Genomic DNA, 20,933 nt, shown 5'->3' on the forward strand with positions numbered 1-20,933 from the left:
GACCCACATTTGGGGCAAGACAGAGCAGGACGGCATGAGATATTGTCATGCTACCCAGAATGGTGTACAGTTTAAAACGTTTTAATTGATTATTTCTGGTTCTTTCCATTTCATATTTTCAGACTGTGGTTAACTGCAGGTAACAAAGTGAGAAAAGCAAAACCTCAAATAAGGAGGGGAGTACTGTACTACCTCTCAAAGACTCCTCAAATTATTGAGTCAAAAGACAATGATATTGGCTAAGATATATTATGTGTACCAGGTGCATTCACTGCTCAAAGATTTTTACAAAGGTTAGCTCATTTCATATTCATCACAGGTACATAAGGTAGTATTGTCCCCATTTTATAGGAAACTGAGATAAAGAAAGGTTACATAACTCGTACAAGGTAACATAAAGTCATTCACAGAGGTGGGCTTTGAACTCAAGCAGCATAGCCCTAGAATCCATGCTCTAAATCTCTGCACTAAAACACATTAAGAGGAACTTTAATTATATCGGTATTTTTCAATGTGTGTCCATGATATTAATAGACCACATATAAAAAGCAGTTCTTCAGTCAAATCAGTTTATTTCTTTTATAAGAACATATGTGATATAAATCTTACCAAGCATAAATTATTACTGTTAGGTGAAACCATATGAAATTACTAACACAAAACCACTATAGACTTACAAAAATGACAACAAAAGGCAAGTTACAATATGTAGTATCTCCAGGCAAATGGTTTTTTGAAATATAAACATTTTAGAATGCTTAGAGTAAAGCTGTTAGTGACTTACAAATATTTGCTTCTAAGGAAACCCAGAGGTAAGGAAAGAAGATATCTTCAACTTTTCTAGATTAATGTTATGGAAAATCACCATGACCTAGTAGAATCACTGTTTTTGAAAAACAGAATTCAGATAATCCATAAAATTCTCAAAACCACCTTGTGACTGTTTTTGAGCATAAATACTCTGTTTAAATGTATTGTATTCTACCCATCCCAACCATGAATAATGTAGGAATATTTCTGAAATAAAAATTTACTTCCTTTTTTCCTATCTTTGGGCTAATTGGGTTTATAAAATAGAAATATGAAATATTCTATTCTTTGTTTTACAGAATAGAAATCTGTAGAAAAACAACCACAAAAATTCATGGAACAGGATGCACGAGAGGCAAAGCCAATACTCACAGCACAAATTCCACGCCAGTACCTCTTATTTATTTCCTAGTCACATCCCCTAGTAGTTTTTTATTCTTTGGGCATTTGTAATCAGGACTTTTTATTCTTAGGAGATTTACTACCAGGTTTTATGACCAGTTGCAACTGGCCTCTTAGTGGCACATACATAAATATAAATTAGAAAATTTAGCATTGCATTTCATGACTCTGGGTATTAAGAGACACAAGTTTGGACCTAGAAGAAAATTCAGAGATCAGTTTGTTCTTTCACCCCATCCCCAGTAAAGGACAAAATTGAAACCAAGGGAAGTACTGAACTATCCTTTGGCATGTAGCTGCTTAACTATAACTATTCTGTGCTAAGAGGAAACTAATTTAAATCCATTTGACCACTGCCAGCCTTGAAGGACCTGTTTAGTGATACTTGCTATTTACTTCTAATAAAAGAATGAATAAAATAGTTATGTTAGGCCCAAAGAAACCATTCTGTTCTGTACATCCTGTTGTGATCAGGTGGCTAATATCCTTTTCCTTTTCCCTCCCTGGCTCACAAAAGCGTAGCCTGCATATCACCATATGAAGGGATGGTACTGACCCAGTTTTATGCTCCCTCCCATGATGTTTTATGTGAATGCAGAGCTGATCATTCTCATCAGCAAGGCACAGCTCCTCTGGGCAGCCAACACAGGAGTATTGTATATTTGATAACTATGCATAAGAATGGCAGTTAATTCTTTAGGAGTTTAATTTAAGCCTTTCTGCAGTTTCTAAAAGTAAGTAGGAGAATGACTAGAACAGAATGTTCTCATTTTGCAGAAATAGAATAGCAAACTATATATAAAGAGAGAAATTAGACTGAATATTCTTTAAAAAGACACATGAGAAGTGACAAAAGGAAACCACCCTTTAATAAAAATTTTATCTTTTGGTATTTTGGTTAATTTTCTTATAAAAGAAATATTTGTACTATGCATGCAACTAATGATGATACAGAGAATCATGCAAACTGATCATTTAACAAATGTAACTAAATAACCCTGTTTCAATTTTGCTAAAACAAAAGTCAATGGTTACTTTGTATACTGAACAATCTCCCATATAAAACAAGGTGTGATGTAAAAAGTTCAGCCTCTGGATAAATATAATCAGCCAATAATACTTAAACTTTTTGCTTTTTCTATATATATACTCACCGGCACAGAGTAGGTACTGAATATATGCTTACTGAATTTATTTAAAGCCTATGACTTAAATAGAGATGTACATAATAATTGTATGTGGTTTTATTCACCCACTCAGCAAGTGGTACATAATCAATTGTCAAGAAAAATGTATGAAGCATAAATCATTTTCAAAACCCCAGAGAAGTATGTATAGGATTACAATATCTGTTAAAAGGTTCCAGACCTCTTTCTCTTCCCCATGTTGGAACACAGGGAGTGACATTGTTGAGTGTGGCAGAGAAAAGGAGTGTTCTCAGTTGAGAAGCGAGTCATTGTGTTGTAGCTCCTCATTTGCCAGCAGGGGTATGTCTTCAGCAATCCCCATGCCATGGGTCACTCTTATATATTCTCTTTTTTATTAAAAAAAAAAAAAAAAAAAAAAAAAGGATGATGATACCCAGATTGTGAAGCAGAGGAAAAACAAACAAACAAACAAAAATCACAAAATAAAATTAGAGAATTGCCTTTATAGAACCACAATGTTTAAAATTAGCAATATCCTGTGTAGACAGCTAAGAAAATTGCTTAACCAAATGAATATACACACACACCGTAAGAAGGTGTGAAATGAAAGAGAGAATGGGACAAGGTGATTTGATGGAGGCATTTGAAAGTCAGGGAAAGAGGTTTGGGTCATTTATGTTTACAGTGACCATATGTCCTGATTTACTGGGGCAGTCCCAGCTTATGCCTTTCATCTGAGCATAATAACAGAATTCCTGTTTCTCAAATGTGTCCCAGTTCAGATAATCTGTCATCATTATGCTAGGTATTAGAGATTTCCTGCATTATTGAGCAAAGGAATTATGTGACAGAGGATCTGTAATAGGAAGATCATTCTATGATTTCTTGGCACCTAAAAAAAAATGGAAGAAAAACTATAAGGAGGCTTTGCCATTTCTATCTACCTGAATTGAATGTTATTTGGTGATCAGAAGACAAATAATAAGGAGAATCTATGAGACCTCATAAAAAGATAATTGGCAGAATTTAAAAATGGTTTAAAATAAAATATGAAGGATGAAAGATTTCAAAACTACTTAGATATAAGTTGTAAATTTGAGGGGTTTGGGGAAATGGTATTTTCAATAACAGGGATGAAATGTAGGAAGAAGACTTTTAAAGAGACCATTATCTAAAATACTATATTCAGGGGTCAAAAAAGGCAATCCAATGAAGTTATGATGTGCTCCAATGCCCAAGAAATAAAGGTATAAAGAAACAGAAAATCCACTTCCACTGTTGAAATCACCAGCCTATAGGTGATTTTGCATGGATCTTACAATTTCTGGACCAAGTTGACATTTGAATCTCTAAAAGGGACCTTTAAGATCATGGGGTTCAACACCTTAACTATAGAATGTATATACATACATATATATGAACAATTTCTCTCTCTATAAAGACATTTTCCTCTATATATTTTAATATATAAAATAAAGGGACACATAACAAAAATATATCTATGTATCTATATTTCTCTACCTATGGGTAGTTTTTTAAATTATCCATTATTTTATATATATACACATATTCTCTCTCTCATACATATATATGTATATACTGTGTATAGTGGGTCTGAGAACTTAGCACATGTCTCCTAGTCCCAGGATATTGGACTCAGCTCTTCATTATAATTTAGCTGCTTCCTTAGAACAAGTTGTAAAATCCCAAAAGCTTAAAGGTCAACAAGTATTATTCTTAATCTAGATATTTATGCAAATACCTTATGTCCTTTTAAAAATAAGGGATACAAATAAATAAAAGTTGAATAATAAATAATAAATTAGGTTGTCAAGCCTTCTGCTCTGGGGCAAGGTCTTGTAGAAGAAGATGAGTTTAATCACTATGGAGCAAGCTTCAGGATCTGGAGATTAATTTGCAATTGTCAACAAGGTCTTTAGTTTTCAGCAAATACTTAAGAGAACAGATAATTTTTTTCACCATTGATGGGGGTATATGTTGGCTTATTTATAAAAACGATCTCTTTGGGAGAAAGTTATACTTCTGTTTTGTTTTCAAGTTGTGCTGTCATGGTGGAAATCATTACTAGATTAGCTGTCATCTGACATTGATTTTGGAAGATTTTCTATAAGGAGAGAGACTAGGAAAGGGATTTGGTTTTTTTCTTTTCTTTTTTTCTTTTTCTTCCTATCTTTCTCTTTTTTTTTTTTCTTCTATTTTATTTTATTTTTTGAACAATTGAGTGTCCTGGACGAAGGGACCAATTCTTATTGTTCCATACTTGGGGAGAATTATAAAAGATGTAACTACCTCGCAAAGAACTTTTCAGTATTACCCTAGGTCCTTTGCCCTGACTGGCCACTGAATATGCCCAATTAATAAAATTGTAATATTTTCTGATCTTGTACTCACCTCTGTTAGTATCTGTTCAAGCCTTTTTTATTTGTTTGGGACACATCTTAAAGTATCTTAAAGTTAAGTGTATCGGCTGGGCGTAGTGGTTCACGCCTATAATCCCAGCACTTTGGGCGGCCGAGGCAGACGGATCACGAGTTCAGGAGATCGAGACTATCCTGGCTAACACGGTGAAACCCTGTCTCTATTAAAAATACAAAAAATTAGCCGGGCGAGGTGGCGGGCGCCTGTAGTCCAGCTACTGGGGAGGCTGAGGCAGGAGAATGGCGTGAAGCCGGGAGGCGGAGCTTGCAGTGAGCGGAGATCCGGCCACTGCACTCCAGCCTGGGTGACAGAGCGAGACTCTGTCTCAAACAACAACAACAACAACAACAACAAAAAACTGAGATGTATCATATTTCTTAAGGTGTGTTCCTTTTTCTTAGTAACTATGCTTTCCATGGTTAGTGGCTAAATAGCTTAGCACAGCTCTGACACACAATTAATGAAAAGTAATTGAATGAGTGAATAAATTAATGGACAGGCAGATGAGTTGAACGTTCAGTGGAAACTGCCCAAGATAATAATTTTCTTAAGGGCACCAACTTTTTTACTTCACTTCTTTGTCTCTAACTGAGTCTAGAAGAGTAATTTGCCCAAGCCAAAATTTTAACAAGTATTTGCTAAAATAATGAATCAAGCAAGCATGAATAAATATGCAAATGAGCCATAGCAACACTGCTTAGTCTAATGTTTCCTAATCTAGCTAATTTATTCTTCTGCATCCCCATTTAATTAATCAATCTGATGGTGTGTCTTAAAATTGGTTTGTTGTGTCGGACAGTTTTCCACATCTTCTCTAGTGTATATCGAGAATCAGAGACATTTATTAAGCTAATTCATTTATTTTGAGCGAAGATTCACTTGATCCATCAATTTATTTACATCCACAACAGTAAACATAAATTTGTAGAGATCACAAGTAATGAGAAATAAGACACAAAACTGTTTTAACCAAATATGGCAGTTTATAAAATATTGAAGTTTCAAATGCATAATAGTTTATTTCATGTTGCCATAGTAAAATTTGATATAGTTTTATTTTCAAATCAGTACTTGAGGGTTTTCTTAAACTAGTGATTTCTGTGTATACATTTAAATTAAAGTTCTAGGTAAGCACGTATGTGTGTCCTCTTAAGTTGTCTTTAAGATGCAAATTTTCTCATAATTAGCTCATTTAATGATACTTTAGGATCCATATTGTAAAATTCAGTATCAAGGATTACCAGAATAATTTGATTTTATCTTTCCTAACCATAATAATACTGCCTGAAAGTATTATTTCATGGCATTTCTCATTTACAAAATAAAGAGGCCTGAGACTAAATAATAAGAGAAAGGGATAGATAAAACTCTTCAAGCAGGAATAATCTATGATGACATGACCTTATAATCATTTTACTATTATTATGCAGTATTTATTTAGAAAATCTAATGAGTCTTTTTTTCTTCATTTCTCTGCTTGAGAGGATAAATTAATAATATGCATCTCTTTACTAAAGCTAGGTTTAACTGGAAATATTATTCATTCATTTCTTCTGTAATTTTGTATTAATTTTTAAAATAAACACAAATGCTTAAAAACTCCCTAAATTTTAACAATTTCAAATTTTAAAACTTAAAATTTTATGTTTATCAGAGTAAAAAAAAATACCCAAAATCGTAAGTACTCATTTCTACGATTTATGCAAGAGCTTTAAAGAGAGACAAGAAATTAGAAAAAATTATTCTAAATGGCACATCATTTTAATGAAGGTAGAAATTATTCCCCCATTTACAAATTTGATTTCATAGTCACTATTACAGGTTTCATTTAGATCCAATTCACGAAATTACAAAATATTTTGATTTTTTTGTATATTAATAACCCATTTAATCCCTTAGAAATGTTACATTAATATCAGTTGCCAGACAATTTTTCTCCAAACAATTTCTGTGTATCTGATTTGAGATAAGCAACCATGGTCTCCAGAATCCTAACTCATGCTCAGCTTTATATATATAACTGTTTTTGTGTTTTTCTGTATCACCCATTATTCCTCTAGTGTCTGACCCAATCCAGTCTCTCTTGGAGACACGTTGCTTTGCTTTTCTAAATTCTTGAAGCCAATTGATAACCTGCCCAAGATCTTCATCTCAGCTGTGCTTCTTCATAACATTGGCTACTCTAATCACGTTGTTAACTGACTTACTGTATCTCAGATCCACCAGTCCCCTCCCCAACCTTAGATTTTACTTTTCTAGGTCTATGACATGACTTGATGTATGTAGACACTGAGCCATCTACACTTGCTGTATGTAGAGCCTGAGAGAGAGAGCAAGAACGACTATATACAAACTAAAAGACACACTGTAGGCATAAATGGGATGACTGAAGGCTCCTCTTTAAAATGAATTTCTATACTTTCAAGCAAGAAAGTAAGTGGCATTTTGGAGAAAAAATAGGGTACATCTTTAAGGAGAAATAAATGTTCTTTGTAATATAAATGGTACAAATGCTTTCTATCATTTTACATTTTCCCCATGTCACAGAGAAATCCCAGGATGGAAGTAAACTCTAATGACTTTTATGGAATTTGCATTTCTATGCTACTTGTTTTTCATCCTGCTACCCAACCCAAGTTTCAATGTGGTGTAAAGAAGGTTAGGATGAGACCAATGACAAATTTTATAAAAGGATAAAGAGTCTAGGACAGTTGATGGTGCAGGAAAACTGGAAGGGAATTTAAACATCATACAATCTGACCCACTCACTCTACAGATGAAAAACCGAGACCCAGAGAGTTAAAAGTGATACTTGGCCAAAGATGAACAACTAGTTAGTGACACACAAGGATAAAAGTCTAAGTTTTCTAAAGTCCAGGTTACTTCTCTACACCGCCCCCAACATGGCACATTAATTGTGTGATTTATTTTCCTTTAACTTAAAAGATTTGGTATTCCCAAGTCTCGTCTCTCCCCAAAATCCAGTGGCCAGATGAGGAAAGCTATGTCATCCACTGCATTTTCAACCTTTATAAACATTACAATGTAAGGGACATAGGTTTATTTAATACATATGAATTAGACGGAGATGAAGTTCACTCTTTTATCCCATGAGTCATAAATTGAACTTTGGAAATGGAGATCAGACTAATGAGAAAAAAAAATCTGGACTGATGGATCATGCCTGTCATAACCTGTACACAATCAGAATCTTCTGTATTTTAAAATAAATGTGCTTGATTTCCACTCCAGCAACACTTCCGATTTGAAGGTAGTTTACAAAACCATAGTGAGGATACTCATCTCAGCAATTTTTCTATCTCTAATTTAGTAACTTCTAATTTAGTGGGAAATAGGACATCATTTTGTTAATTACTTGAAAACTAACTTATAAGCAATCCAGGAGAAAAGTCGTACTTTTCTTGCCAGTGTATTTAAAGTATGGATCATTAGTACATTTTTGCATGTGCATTCATAATTATAATTACATTCATAAACACTGTCCCAGAGCTAGGACATTTTGCTGATCACAATTAAAAAAAAATAGAGTAAAACGATGGGAGAGTTTCATAACCTGGTTGTTTTACCACCTTAACAATAAATAAAAATGACTCTAAATTGCTCTACATTGAAAGAATGTTGCATAAATGATAAGTAATTATAATTAAAAGTAACAATAGATAATACTTTCTATGTGTGTACTGTGTGTAATATGATTCTTAAGAGCAGTTTATGACTTGCATTGCTACCTACCATTTGAGAATGCTAATAAATTTTTTAAGCCTCAGGAGAATCTTACAAAGAATGCACAAGTCACCCTGACCACTGAGGCAAAGCCTAGCTAGATTTAAGTTGTTAATTGAATCCCTTGACCAATATATTTTTAATGTCTTTTCCTTTATGTAAATAGTCAACAGAGAACAGCAATTGCCTATTTATTGACAATGGATGTATTTGTAGACAATGTTTGAAGTGCTGAATAAGAAAATGAAAAGCATACAGTAGTTAATCTTGGTTTACAATGTGGGAGGCACAGCAGTTTTCTATGCTAATTAGAATCTACATGTGAAATCTCCCATGGTTGGCTACAGGCTCCCTGCACACTGATGCCTAGAAAACACTTTGTGCAGAGGTAGGACTCAGGGCAAGGTGTTCGAGTGAATGAAAACCACAGGTGATATACCTATGCTAGCCTGAAATATTAAAAGCACACAATTTGAACTTCTGTACAGTGAAAAACCAAATTCTTCAAGTATGTTAGAGAATAGCAGATCTGAATGATGGCTTACATTGAAACCATATTGCTATAATTCTAAGCTCTCAATTTTTGAAATACTTTATAAATTTATCTTTTTCTTTTTAAATAATGAAATCTTTTAAACATAAAAAAATGATATAACGAATATAATGAACACACTTGAACTTTCTACTCAGCCGAAGAAGTATGAGTACAAATACAGTTCAGTAGCCCTATCCAATAGCATTTTCTTCCCTTACCACCTAGAAAAAGCAACTATCCTAAATTTTGTGCTTTTGCTTCCTGCCATGTTTTATACTTCACTACAAATATATACAGAGTATATATAATATATTTGTACATAGTATATATACTATATTATATATAGTATATATATAATATATAGTATACTATATATATTATATAATATATAAATATATATACATTCCTCAGGAAAGCATAGCATTATTTTTTATTATAAAATACTATCATATGACATATATTATGAAAATTGATTTTTCTATCCTATTATGTTTTTAATATTTATCCACTTTGATAAATCTGATCTATGTAGTTTTAGTTTATTCATTCACATCACTAAATATTATTGGATGTATGACTATTCCACATTTTACTTAGCTCTTTTTTGGTTGAGAGACATTTAGTTAGTTTATTTTGTTTCATTTTGTTTACTGTAACAAACAGTGCTACTCTGATTATTCTGGTACATTTCTCTTGGTGCATGTGTTTACTCTGATTATTCTGGTACATTTCTCCTTGTGCATGTGTTTAAGACTTTCCATACAGCAATGCTACTCAAAGTGTGGTTTGTGGACGAGTGTCAATCTCTCAATGGTTAGTTATCTATGATGGCGTAAGTACAACCACAAGAGTAAGCATGTGAAAACTTTTATAGCAATTTGGCATTGCTACAACATCCATGCATGCGATTTTTTATTTTGAAAAATTATGGTTTTGTAGTAGATTAGGCACTTTAAAAGGTTTTTATAACCATAGATAGCTTAAGACGTACTGCTCTAGTTTATACACTTTGGAACAGAATTGCTTTGTCATGGGTATGTACAAGTTAATCTTTAAGTTATTGCCAATTATTCTGCAAAATAGTTGTGCTGACTTAGACTCCCACTAGAAGTGGGTAAGAGGCTCAGTTTCTTTGTACTCTGCTTATTTGGCTTTCCCTGTGTTTATTTAAAAAAAAAAATTCTCTTTGGGAAAGGATTATTTAAGTTTCTACTTCATTTTTCCTTTCTAGTAGAATTTAAACACTGTTTCTGTCCTGTTAGAGATAACCCTCAAAAATGCAGCATGCATATTTGTCTATGATTATCCTCTCCCCTCTTACATGTTACTTTTATCCAGTATAGCTCTCCAATCTCATTTTTTGCCCTTCAAATGAATAGTTATTATTGTTTTATACCATCCCTGATCATTTTGGATTACCTTAATCAGTTTTTTTGGTTTTTTTGTTTTTTTTTTTTTTGCCCCAATACATTTTGAGCAATACCTTTAGAGAAAAAAAAAAAAAAAAAAAAAAAACAGTTTGAAATAAAGAAAAGAACATAATGAAAGAGAGTCATAATTTTAAAAAGGAGTTTTAGAAACAACAAATAATTACAATTAAAATATAAATTTCAATGAAAAACTTAAATAACAGGCTACAACAACAGGCTTCGGGGATAATTTTATACTTAGTAACTAAGATATTTTTTGTGGGTTAGAATTTTTTCATTTACCTGAGGATTTGTTAAAGCAAATTCTTAGTGTTGTTTTCATTAAAATATATATTCTTCCTTTGAATAAAATTCCATGTGACGGTATTTTCCTTTCACAGATTGAAGAATCATTCTACTCTCTCCTGACTTCTATTGATGCTATCAATATGTTGATAGTCACTCTAATTATAGACTTTTGGAGAAAATCTACCTTTCTTTGAGGCTGCTACTGAAATTTTCTTTTTATACTTAGTGTTCTGCAGTCTCACTATGATACCTCTGACTGTGGATTCCTTTGTATTTACTTGATTGAAATGTATTAGTCTCCCTCAATTTGAGTATCTGTGCTTTTCCATTCTGGAAAGCATCTGTGGTTATTTTTTCTCTTACTTTCTCTCATTATATAGAATATTTTTTACCAGAAGCCCAAGTGAATACATGTTAAATTTTCTTATTCTACCCTCCAAGTTCCTTAAACTCTGTCATGTTTTTCATTTTGTATCTCTGTACTAAATTCAGGATAATTTTTTCAGAACATATTACTAATTTATTAGTGATCCTTTCAGCTGAAGTCTGGTGCAGACTGTTAGTTAAGGTTTCCATTGATTTTCCATTTTAATTATTTTTTTATTTCTATAAATGCTTTTTCAAAAAACATTGATCTTTTCTGTGTTTCAATCTATTTTTCCCTAAACATTTCAAATGTATGTATGTACATTATATACTCAGTCACTAAATTATATAGTATTCTTGTGGATCTAATCTTAATTAATCACTTTGCTGATTCTTCTTCATATATTTTTAATTATGGACTTTGAGTTTATGATTGGGAGGGTCTTATCTCTGGAAATTCCAAGAAGTGCTATTTCCTATTGCCAGATGTTCCTGTAAAGTATCAATTAATATGAATTACTTATGGTAATTTATTATTTGGGGTCTCCTAGACCACCTAGAGAGGTCAAATTTGAACTTTAAACCTATGTGAATAGAGGCTAATCCTTTGTAAGCATTAAAAATTTGAAATTTTTAGAGGAGATGTTTTCTCCGACTCAAGCTCAGGTCAAGATAGATGAGTTTACTTGTTTTTTCAAGTCCACCTTTCACCAAGGATCTAATCCTTTAGGGATTCTGACTGTATGTGGTACCTGCTGATATAAACTTATGTAACAACTAATATTCAATCCTCTTAGTTGCCAAGATTGGCAGTCTTGCAAAGATGCCATGATGTCTACATTACCTTTTCCTCTACATTTTAGTGCATTTTTTTTATATTGATTCCTGCTCATTTCTTATCCAGTTTTGGAAGCTCGCTTCAGAGTCTAAAATTAATGTTTGCTATATTTTATCTGATGTTTCTAGGTCTTTTGTATTCAAAGGGCTTTTCAAATTTTTTGATATACGTAATGCTGAAATAGAAGTGAAATTATATCCTTGATATTGGTCACACACTGTGTGATCCAGACTATTCCAGGTATCTATGCTTCCTGCAATGACTTTCTCCATTTTCCTAAGTCCAATCCATAAATTAAGACAACTCAATTTCTGACTCTTTTGAAGACTCCCTTGACTATCCCACCCTAAACTGAACTGTCATATGGGATAAGAGTTAGATATCAGTCTAGCAGTAATATCTAGATTTCTCCTCAGTTGCTGGTGTCTCAAGGGAGAAAATGGGTGCTACTCTTCCTCAGTATATAGCTGGTGCATTGTGAGGTAAAATTGCAGGTTAAATTCATGACATGCTCAAATATGCAAAAATATAAAATAAAAACTCTTTTTACTCTTATTATTAATGCTATCTTTTCCCATAGCCTCATGGACTTCTTAGTTTCAGAACAGTAACTTAACACCTAATCCATTCAGTTCTTTTTTAGATCTGTTGCTTTAATTAATCCCTCTAAGTAATGTTCACTCTGTCTAGTAAAACAACATCTCTTAATATTTTGTATTTCTTAGGTCATTTTCATATTCAAAGTTCTCCCTTAGAATGGCATCTGAGTATCAGAGAGAGAGTGTATCTTACACAAACTTGTACCAGAAGGCAAAAGTCAAAGGCTAGAAGTGTGATGCTATCTGGCTACTTATGTCATGGAATAAGATCTCTTGTTCACCTCGTTGTTGCTTGTCCGGCTAGAACTCTTCCATAATGAATAAGGCCTGTGTAATTCAAGATCTTGTTTCTTTTGACTCTGGCTAGGGAATACTGTGTCACTGCCATAATCAGCATTTGCTCCTCTGCCTGATGGTCCACACCAATGCCACCCAGCAGGTCCCACGGTGGGCCCCCGTTCTCAAATTTGCACCCATGCCAAGTGTGTCTGAAAATGGTTTGGAGAAGTTAAACCACACAATGTGCCTGAGAACTGCCTGAAGTTTTCTGTGCCTATAAATTTACTATCATATGCTGTACCTTTAATTGGTGAGGGACAGTGTGGCTTTTTCTCAGTGTCCCTACTGGGAGCAGGATCTGGAGTCCTCCTGTCCACATTAATCTAACACATCTTCCCATTTAGGCCAACAATTGTGTTTTCACTGAGCCTGGCTTTCACATTTATTGTCTTACAGAACAGTCCTTTTTGGGATATCATTTAATACCTTCCATGACAAATCCTAATTTTCTCCACATTCTTCTCTCCCTACCGTGGGGAAGGATAAAGATCCAGCACTTAGAGAGGCGAAACAGAAAACACATTACTAATTTTCAGAATATTAACCCAGTTATAATTTCAATACCTTAGCAGAGATGAGATAAATGAAGATAAAAACAGCTAAATCATCAGTCTATCCTCCTATTAAGTAGCTTGTGATTTTGCTTACATAATATTGGCAGAAAACCAGGACTAGGAAACTGGAAGATATTTTAATAAATTGTGGGTCATATGTAAGTTAATAAAATTACAGAATCTTTGTCTTCAGAAATATCCATATAAATACAATGTTCTAACTACTTTTATTTTCTGGCTTAATGGCAGAATAGCTCTAGCATGTAGTGAATTGAGATGATGTTCCTAAGTCCTAGGCCTTGGGAGAACAGCACTTAATAGGAGCTGTTTCTTGAAGATGGTGTGGAAAGCTAGACCTAGGTGGAAGAATAAAAACCTCATTTAGCTGCTCTCTAAAGGAACTGTGGTACATCAAATTAAAATGTAAATGAGTCCCCCGGAGTTCAGGTGAGGCTTGCCTGCCCATTCTCCATAACCTCTCAGGTTATATTGCTATAATGTACTTTTTTTTAAAGTTAAGAACAATGCCCCAGTATGATGTTGAATGAATATACCGCCTTCTCTTGACCTTATTTCCAACTTTGGGTAATGTGTGACTGTGTCTCTTTTCCAGCTCATTCTGAGGTTCAATTTAACCCAACTGTGTTATGTAAAAGTGCTGGTGAGAGAAAGAGACATACAGTAAATGTAATCTTCCCCGAGCTCCCTATTCTCCTAAACATAGCTTAGAATCTGAACCCTCCTAGAGGCGGCCCAATTTGGGCCTATATTAGACTTAATTTAGATTTGGATTCAGACCCTTTCTGACCATAATCTGCTGGCAGGTTTGTCCCAGGACCAAACCAGTCCCCAGAGTCTTATAGCCCTGTGAGACCCTTTTCCTGCCCCTCCACCCATTCAAATCCTTGACTCTTCAGGAGTCACTATTATTAGTGTCTCAGTCTCTTTTGGGAGCCTCTCCACTCCGCAGTTTCCCCTCCCTTTCTTCTACTCTCTGCCAACTCTCCCTTCAAAAAGGAGGAAAAAGCAGTAAGAAGTTTGCCTTAACTTCATTTATGCACTCCTAGCACTTTCTCCCTTAACTAACTCATCTTGCCTCTGGGCCAAAATACCTAAAATACCTTCACAGTGAAATCTAAAAGCAATATCAATAAAAAGATTGGACTAAATGATCTCTGAGGGCCCTCCTGGACATGAGTTCTGTGACTTCATATAAGGACAACAACTCAAGGGAAAAATCCAATACAGTCCTTTAAAAAATCCTGTAAGTATTGAAAATCCTTACGTATGAAATGCTGAGTGGGGACAGGCTCAAAAAAAAAAAAAAGAAAGAAAAATGCATTCTCTAGTCTCCACAACCCCATTACCTCATTATGAAGTATAGAAGACCTCCACGCAAGAAAAGTTAAATAATATTTGAGAAATCCATTTTTTCATTTATGATAACAGAACTATTAGCCTTGTTGGGCTTTACTTATAGATGAAGTAAACAATTACCAAGGGACACATGGAGAATGTAGAGGATACTTTGGGTTTATGTAGGAAAAGCACCCAACCACATCCCATAGGAGAAGGCAGAAATGTCTTTTTGGAAAACGTGATGTCTCAGCAAACCCTTGAGAACTGTGTGAAGAGTGTGTTTGTGTCATGGGGGTGGGGGTGTCTATGTATTGTACATGTTTGGTAGAGCCATTATCAAATTGAATCAGAGGGGAATAATGGTCTGAGCAAAGGGAATAGCACTTGTAATGGTCCAGAAGTTGGTGAAACGACACCTCCTTTTCAGGCAGCTAATAATATTTCACTCTGGCTGGAAAGCATCTAAGTAGCAATATAAAACTATACAGTAATGTACAGTTCAAGTGATGCCATAGAAAATAAGTGAATTGCCAGTTGTATGAGGTAGACAGAATGCTGTGGCTTCATTAGTTAAATAACAAGAGTTACTAGAAATGAGTTACACTAAAACATGTGGAGAGGATAGTATGATAAGCTATTCCTAGTACAGTTAACAGTGTAATTAAAGGCAGAGTTGGAAGAATGCATGGAACCATCAGCATATGATAGGTGGGACCATTGGCAAAAGTCAGGATATGAATAGAGATTCACTGGACAAAATTTGCCACCTCCAAATATACCTTTCTCCTAATGCTAAATAAAAAGAAAAATTTTGATAACTCCACAAAGTAATCCCCAGTTGCCCACCAGGAGGCAGAGGAAATTATACTAACTTAGAAAATCAGAGAAATGACTTCTGAGTACAGAACTGTGCCCACATTATGCCCAGCTATGGTCCAGATGAGAAATGCCCAGGTTACACCCCAGAGTTTTTTATGGTTCTGTGTTTGTAGTGTGAGCTAAACCTACTAAAGAAAATTTTGTTTGGAGTTCAAAGTACTGAATTATGTTGCTGATAGCTAATTATGCTATGAAACCCCCATTTTAAAAATTCGTGTTTTTATACAGACATTATTTTGAACATTAGTCCAAGTCAATGTATACTCTCAAGAAACAATTTTAGTGATAATATAACATTCCAAACTATAAACATAGTAATTCATTTAGTTGCCTTTGAATGCTATAAAATTTAAGCATTTCTCGCTTTTATCTTATTAAAAATATCATTTTGATGGCTATCTTTGTTTATATATTTTGTTTAAGGTGCTGATTATTTCAATAAAACAGATTTCTAGAACTATTGAATCAAAATATATAACTTTAAAAATTATCTTGTCACATTTCCTCTCAAGATATTTTGTTTGCTTGCTTTGGAACCAAGTTAGACTAAAGTTTATAAGCCTGAACACTGTTTATCTTGCTCATCCAAGTAGGCAGAAAATAGTCATCTGCTCAAATTCTCATTGATATGATACATAGTGAGGTGGAAGCTTTTTCTCATTTACAAACCATTTGTATTGCTTCTATTAACTATTCCTGATTTTACTGTCTTTCCAATTAATTGAATAGAACTTAGGATTTAAAAGAGCGAGTTGAATAAAATAATTTAAGAAACAATAATAATAAATGTCACCTTGTAACTGAATGAATACTTAAAAATTAATCAACTTTTCATTTACTGCTGGTTAAATCAGTGATGATTTTCATTAACACAATAAATTCAGAGTTTTTTGGTTTAAGTTTGGCTTTGACTTTTGAGTTTGTAAATCAGCCTTCTCACTGAAGATTTGTACATTGTCACAGTTTTATTTCACTTACTCATACTCTTTGTTTCTCCCAGGCTACAGACTCAAATATGTTACTTAGTAGCAGACAAAAATTCTGGAAAAACAATTCATGGGCCACAGAAATGAATCCTTAACAATATAATTTAAGGGGAAATTAAGGGGAATAGAATTTAACAATAAAATTTATACACAAAAGAATCATCTTCCATTATGTAATCAGCCACTGCTTATAAAATCTGTCCAAACAAAAACTATTTTATTAAAATAAATAAATAAATATATGTATAAGTATATTTGGAGTTTACTAGAAGGTATGCAATACATCCACCTAATATACTAACATAAAAGTACAAAAAGTCTTGGCATATTGCACTAAATATTGAATAATTATTCTGAATCTTATTTGTATCTAAGCCATAGGTGGAAACTCAGATTTTTTAACTTGTAAAAGTTGTGGAAAATTTCTTTCTGACTTTGTCATGGGTCTATTTCAATGCTAAGAAAAGCAAATTATCAAGCTCAATAATAGAGATGGTGCAAGTTTCAAGGGGAAAGGGTCAACACTGAAAAATGAAACTTTAAGCAACTGGAATATCTTCTTATATTTAGAGTATTTTCCATCAGCGAAATGATAGCTGTGGAATTCACACTGAAGCAGAATTTTAGTGCTCACATCTATCACCTTCCAGGCATCTAGAAATCAAAACAAGACAAGTCTTTCAAAAGTGTGGAGGTTTTACTTTTTCCTAGCAATTTGAAAACTAAAAATGCATTCAGTATTCCTTTCCCAAAAGTTTTAGTTGTGATTCTCTAGGTGTCTGTTTATTGCTGGCCACTGGACCATTATAAAAGTCTGATAGCTGCTAAAACAAGAATTCTAATCAGATTTAACAAATCTTCTCTGAAATGATTTATCTTGTCAAAGCTACAGAGGAAACTAAATTGGAAAGCAAAATTAATCTTCCTCTCTAAAGGTGAACTCTAGCCTAGCATGTAGTCTGTGACAATAATTAATGCTGTTTTAGCTTTCTTTCCATGCTCAGCCCAAGAAATCTAGTAGTAATTTAGGTATGTGGAAAACCTGTGTTGAACTTCATTCATTTCCACTACACAGGATGTGGAAAGATTGGCATGTCTGCACACTTTCAAACTCTCTTAAAGAAGCTTCTAAAAAAATTTCCTCTACACAATTCTCATTTCAATTTAATGTAAGAATAGATATTTTTCTATTTTCCACTAGGAGAAAAATGATTGTCTATCACCTCAATAATTTATAATCTCATTGATGAGATTTTTAGGACTCATTTATGAAATAATTAATAACCATTTGAAGTTATTTTCCCTAATGTACTAGTAGTTTTGAATACAAATACATGAAATACAAATATTTTTAGCTATTTAACAGTACTCACTTTCGTATACTAAAAAATCCAGTTTTTAATATTTCTTTCTTCTTTGAACATGGACTTTTCTTGCTTTGCAGGTCAATAGGAGCGTTCTTTTCCTCTTTTCTATGGCAAGAAAAATGTCAGCTAATGCCTTAGCATGAAAAAAGGGAGCATGGGATAGATATGACAAATTTAGAAAAATTAAAATCAAAAGGCTAAATAGAGTTGAAGTAAGACAACACTGAGGAAGAGGAAGACCTCTAGATTAGCTCCTCTGTTTCTGCTAATCACTAGGTATCTAAGGACACTTGCACCAAGATAGGAAATACAGAAAGAGGACGAGATTTAGAAGGGAAAACGAAGAGCTCAGTTGGGGTATATTGCCTATAAAGTATGCGTGGAATGAGAAATCTGATACGTAGACAGTAGCTTAAGAATGAAATCAGAGCTTAAGAAATTGTTCTGGGAATCCTTAACACCTAAGAGGTCATTGAAACCATGGGATTGGGTGGGAATAGCTAAGTAGAATGGCAGTAGTCTATAAATCTATGCCAGTTTTCCAAAGGGAAAATTATTAAATTTTTCTTAATTTTAGAACTAATCAACAGTCCATTATTGAACCATATTGAACATTTAGCTAAGTAATAGAAGCACAAAGAGTAGAATTTCTAGAGTATTCATATCTGCTTCTTACTACCTTCTTTTTCATCACAGAAGCAACTTGATCATGTGTAAGCAACATATTGTATTCCTTAAAGAAATAATGAAGCCAACAGCCATAATTAGGGATAATGTGTAGTTTTTTCCTAAAACAATTTAATTTCACATGGAATCCCTAGTATAAAACAGAACTTTCTCTAGTTAAGTTAGTAAACTCTCTTTTTGAATGTGTTTGCTAGTAACATATTTTTATGTCAATCAAAGAGCAATTAAAATATCGTGTTTCCTTAGTAATTTAAGTTGCAGTACTTTACAGATTGAGATTTAAGGTGTATGTTTAAACATCGTTAGGTACTTGTCTACCATCTATAACAAATGAAAACCATACTGCAAATATTTTATATGTCTTTAAATGTAATACTAGTGAAGTTTATTAAGGTATAATAAGCTAGCCTTTGAATTTTGGAATTAAATCTTTCCATTCTTGGAGGAGATTACACTGAGGACAGTGTTCAAGCAAATATCACAAACAAAATGGAAAAAAAAAAGTAGTTTAAAGTAGATAGGATATTTTCTGAAAGCTGATAGTTTAATTATTTCTTATTTCTTTTTCTTTATGTCCAGTTCTCTTGGTTTGCTTCTTTCTGGGCTCAAGTGATCCTCCCATCTCAGCCTCCTGAGTAGCTGGGATAAGATGTGTGTGCCGCCATACTCAGCTTTTATTTGTTATTTAGAAACTGTTCTGTTATCTTTCTTGAAGAAACCAAGAATAGTGTTTTCACAACCACTTTTTGCACCTTTCAATAAAATTTTGAAAATACACAACAGAAATACTTTGCCATATAATAAAAATATATTTAAGTTTTAATTAATATATAAAAGTATATTTAAAAATAATAAAAGTATTTATATGGAACCGAAAACAATCTTTCAAAACTCAGCAAGTGTAAGAACAAATGAGAATGAGGGAACAACATTAATACCCTCACAGAAAATAGATTTTTTAAATTAAAAATAAATTGTAAAAACCACCATATTCTATTTTATTGGGTCATAATTTATCTTCTTACAATCTATATATCTCAAGGTCTAATTATAATCTGGCATACATGTTGGACCAGGAATATCTATACTTCACTTTATTTGATTTTTGAGTCCTAGAACTCAGGATAGATGAAAACTAATGACCCTATACCTCAAAAATCACAGAGTTGTTGCCAAAACTCAATCTCCAACTCATAATCTTCACCTGTTTGGTTCTAAAAGTATCTCCTTAGTATGATGCTGCACTAGTCCAACCCTGTGTAGTCCCTGCTGTGATTCCAAACTAAACTCAATGTTATTCTGCAGAAACACTACAAAAAAAAAAAAGTCCTCCAGCTCCTCCCCCTCCTCCTCACATTTTTTTGTCTTAGTTCTGAAAGACTGACTCAATCTCTTTGTGTTATGACATTTTGTAATATCTGGAATGGCTTTTGATATTTTCAGCTTTTACCTTTACTGCTTATTTCCCCTTTACTGGCCTCTGTTTATTCATTGATACAAAACCAAAATTCAATATAATATGAAATGATCGTAAGAGTTATAAAAACTTCAGAAAAAAATGGATAACTAGTATTGGAATATTGTAGATAAAATCATTAGGGAGGTTCTAGCAGAGACCTGAATAAAGTGAAGCAGTGATTCCAGTGGAGGTCTAGGCAGAGGAAACAGATGTGCAAAGGCCCTGTGATGGCAACAATGGACTTGGCATATTTAACAACAGAGAGGTGGCTCAATTTCAGTGAGTGAGAAAAAGAGAAGACAACAAAGTTTAAAAAGTAGCAGAGGCCAAATTAGTTAAGGTTTTGTAGGCTGTGGAGAGAACTTAATATTTAGCACCTTCCTCAGATCTCTAACCTTGGTGGAATTTCAAACATGGTTTGGATTTTCCCATCAGCCACCATACCTCAGGCTTTCTCGGATGAACTTGTTAAACAACCTTCCAGTTCATCTAGGCCCTGAAGCTGTATACCTTCTGCCTCTCATCTGCTGTGGTTTGGCTCTCACTCAGGAGACACCTATTGCAAATTTCTTTCTATGCCGCCAACTCACCTCTAACCAAACTTACTGGATCTTTTTCCTCACCCATCTGAAAGTATGTAGTAAAATAGAATGAAATTGCATTTTATTACAAAATATCCTAGTTGATTCTCCTATGTGGGTCCT

The 20,933-nt window shown here is 33.6% G+C and overlaps 1 protein-coding gene and 1 long non-coding RNA gene across 6 annotated transcripts in view; one reads left to right on the top strand and one right to left on the bottom strand.

Annotated features, from left to right (window-relative positions):
* The window catches only part of KCNH7 (potassium voltage-gated channel subfamily H member 7), a 475,718-nt gene that overhangs the window by 223,396 nt on the left and 231,389 nt on the right, over window positions 1-20,933 (top strand). The gene's annotated exons all lie outside the window — the stretch shown is intronic.
* Window positions 17,040-20,933, bottom strand: part of LOC126932959 (uncharacterized) — a 72,213-nt gene continuing 68,319 nt past the window's right edge. Inside the window, exons 5-6 of the long non-coding RNA XR_007718390.1 lie at window positions 18,090-18,188; window positions 17,040-17,370 (exon numbers count right to left, since the gene is read on the bottom strand). This is a non-coding gene — a long non-coding RNA (uncharacterized LOC126932959). The remainder of the gene's footprint in view (window positions 17,371-18,089; window positions 18,189-20,933) is intronic.

The sequence above is a fragment of the Macaca thibetana genome, chromosome 12 (assembly GCF_024542745.1).
Source record: "Macaca thibetana thibetana isolate TM-01 chromosome 12, ASM2454274v1, whole genome shotgun sequence".
NCBI lineage: Eukaryota > Metazoa > Chordata > Mammalia > Primates > Cercopithecidae > Macaca > Macaca thibetana.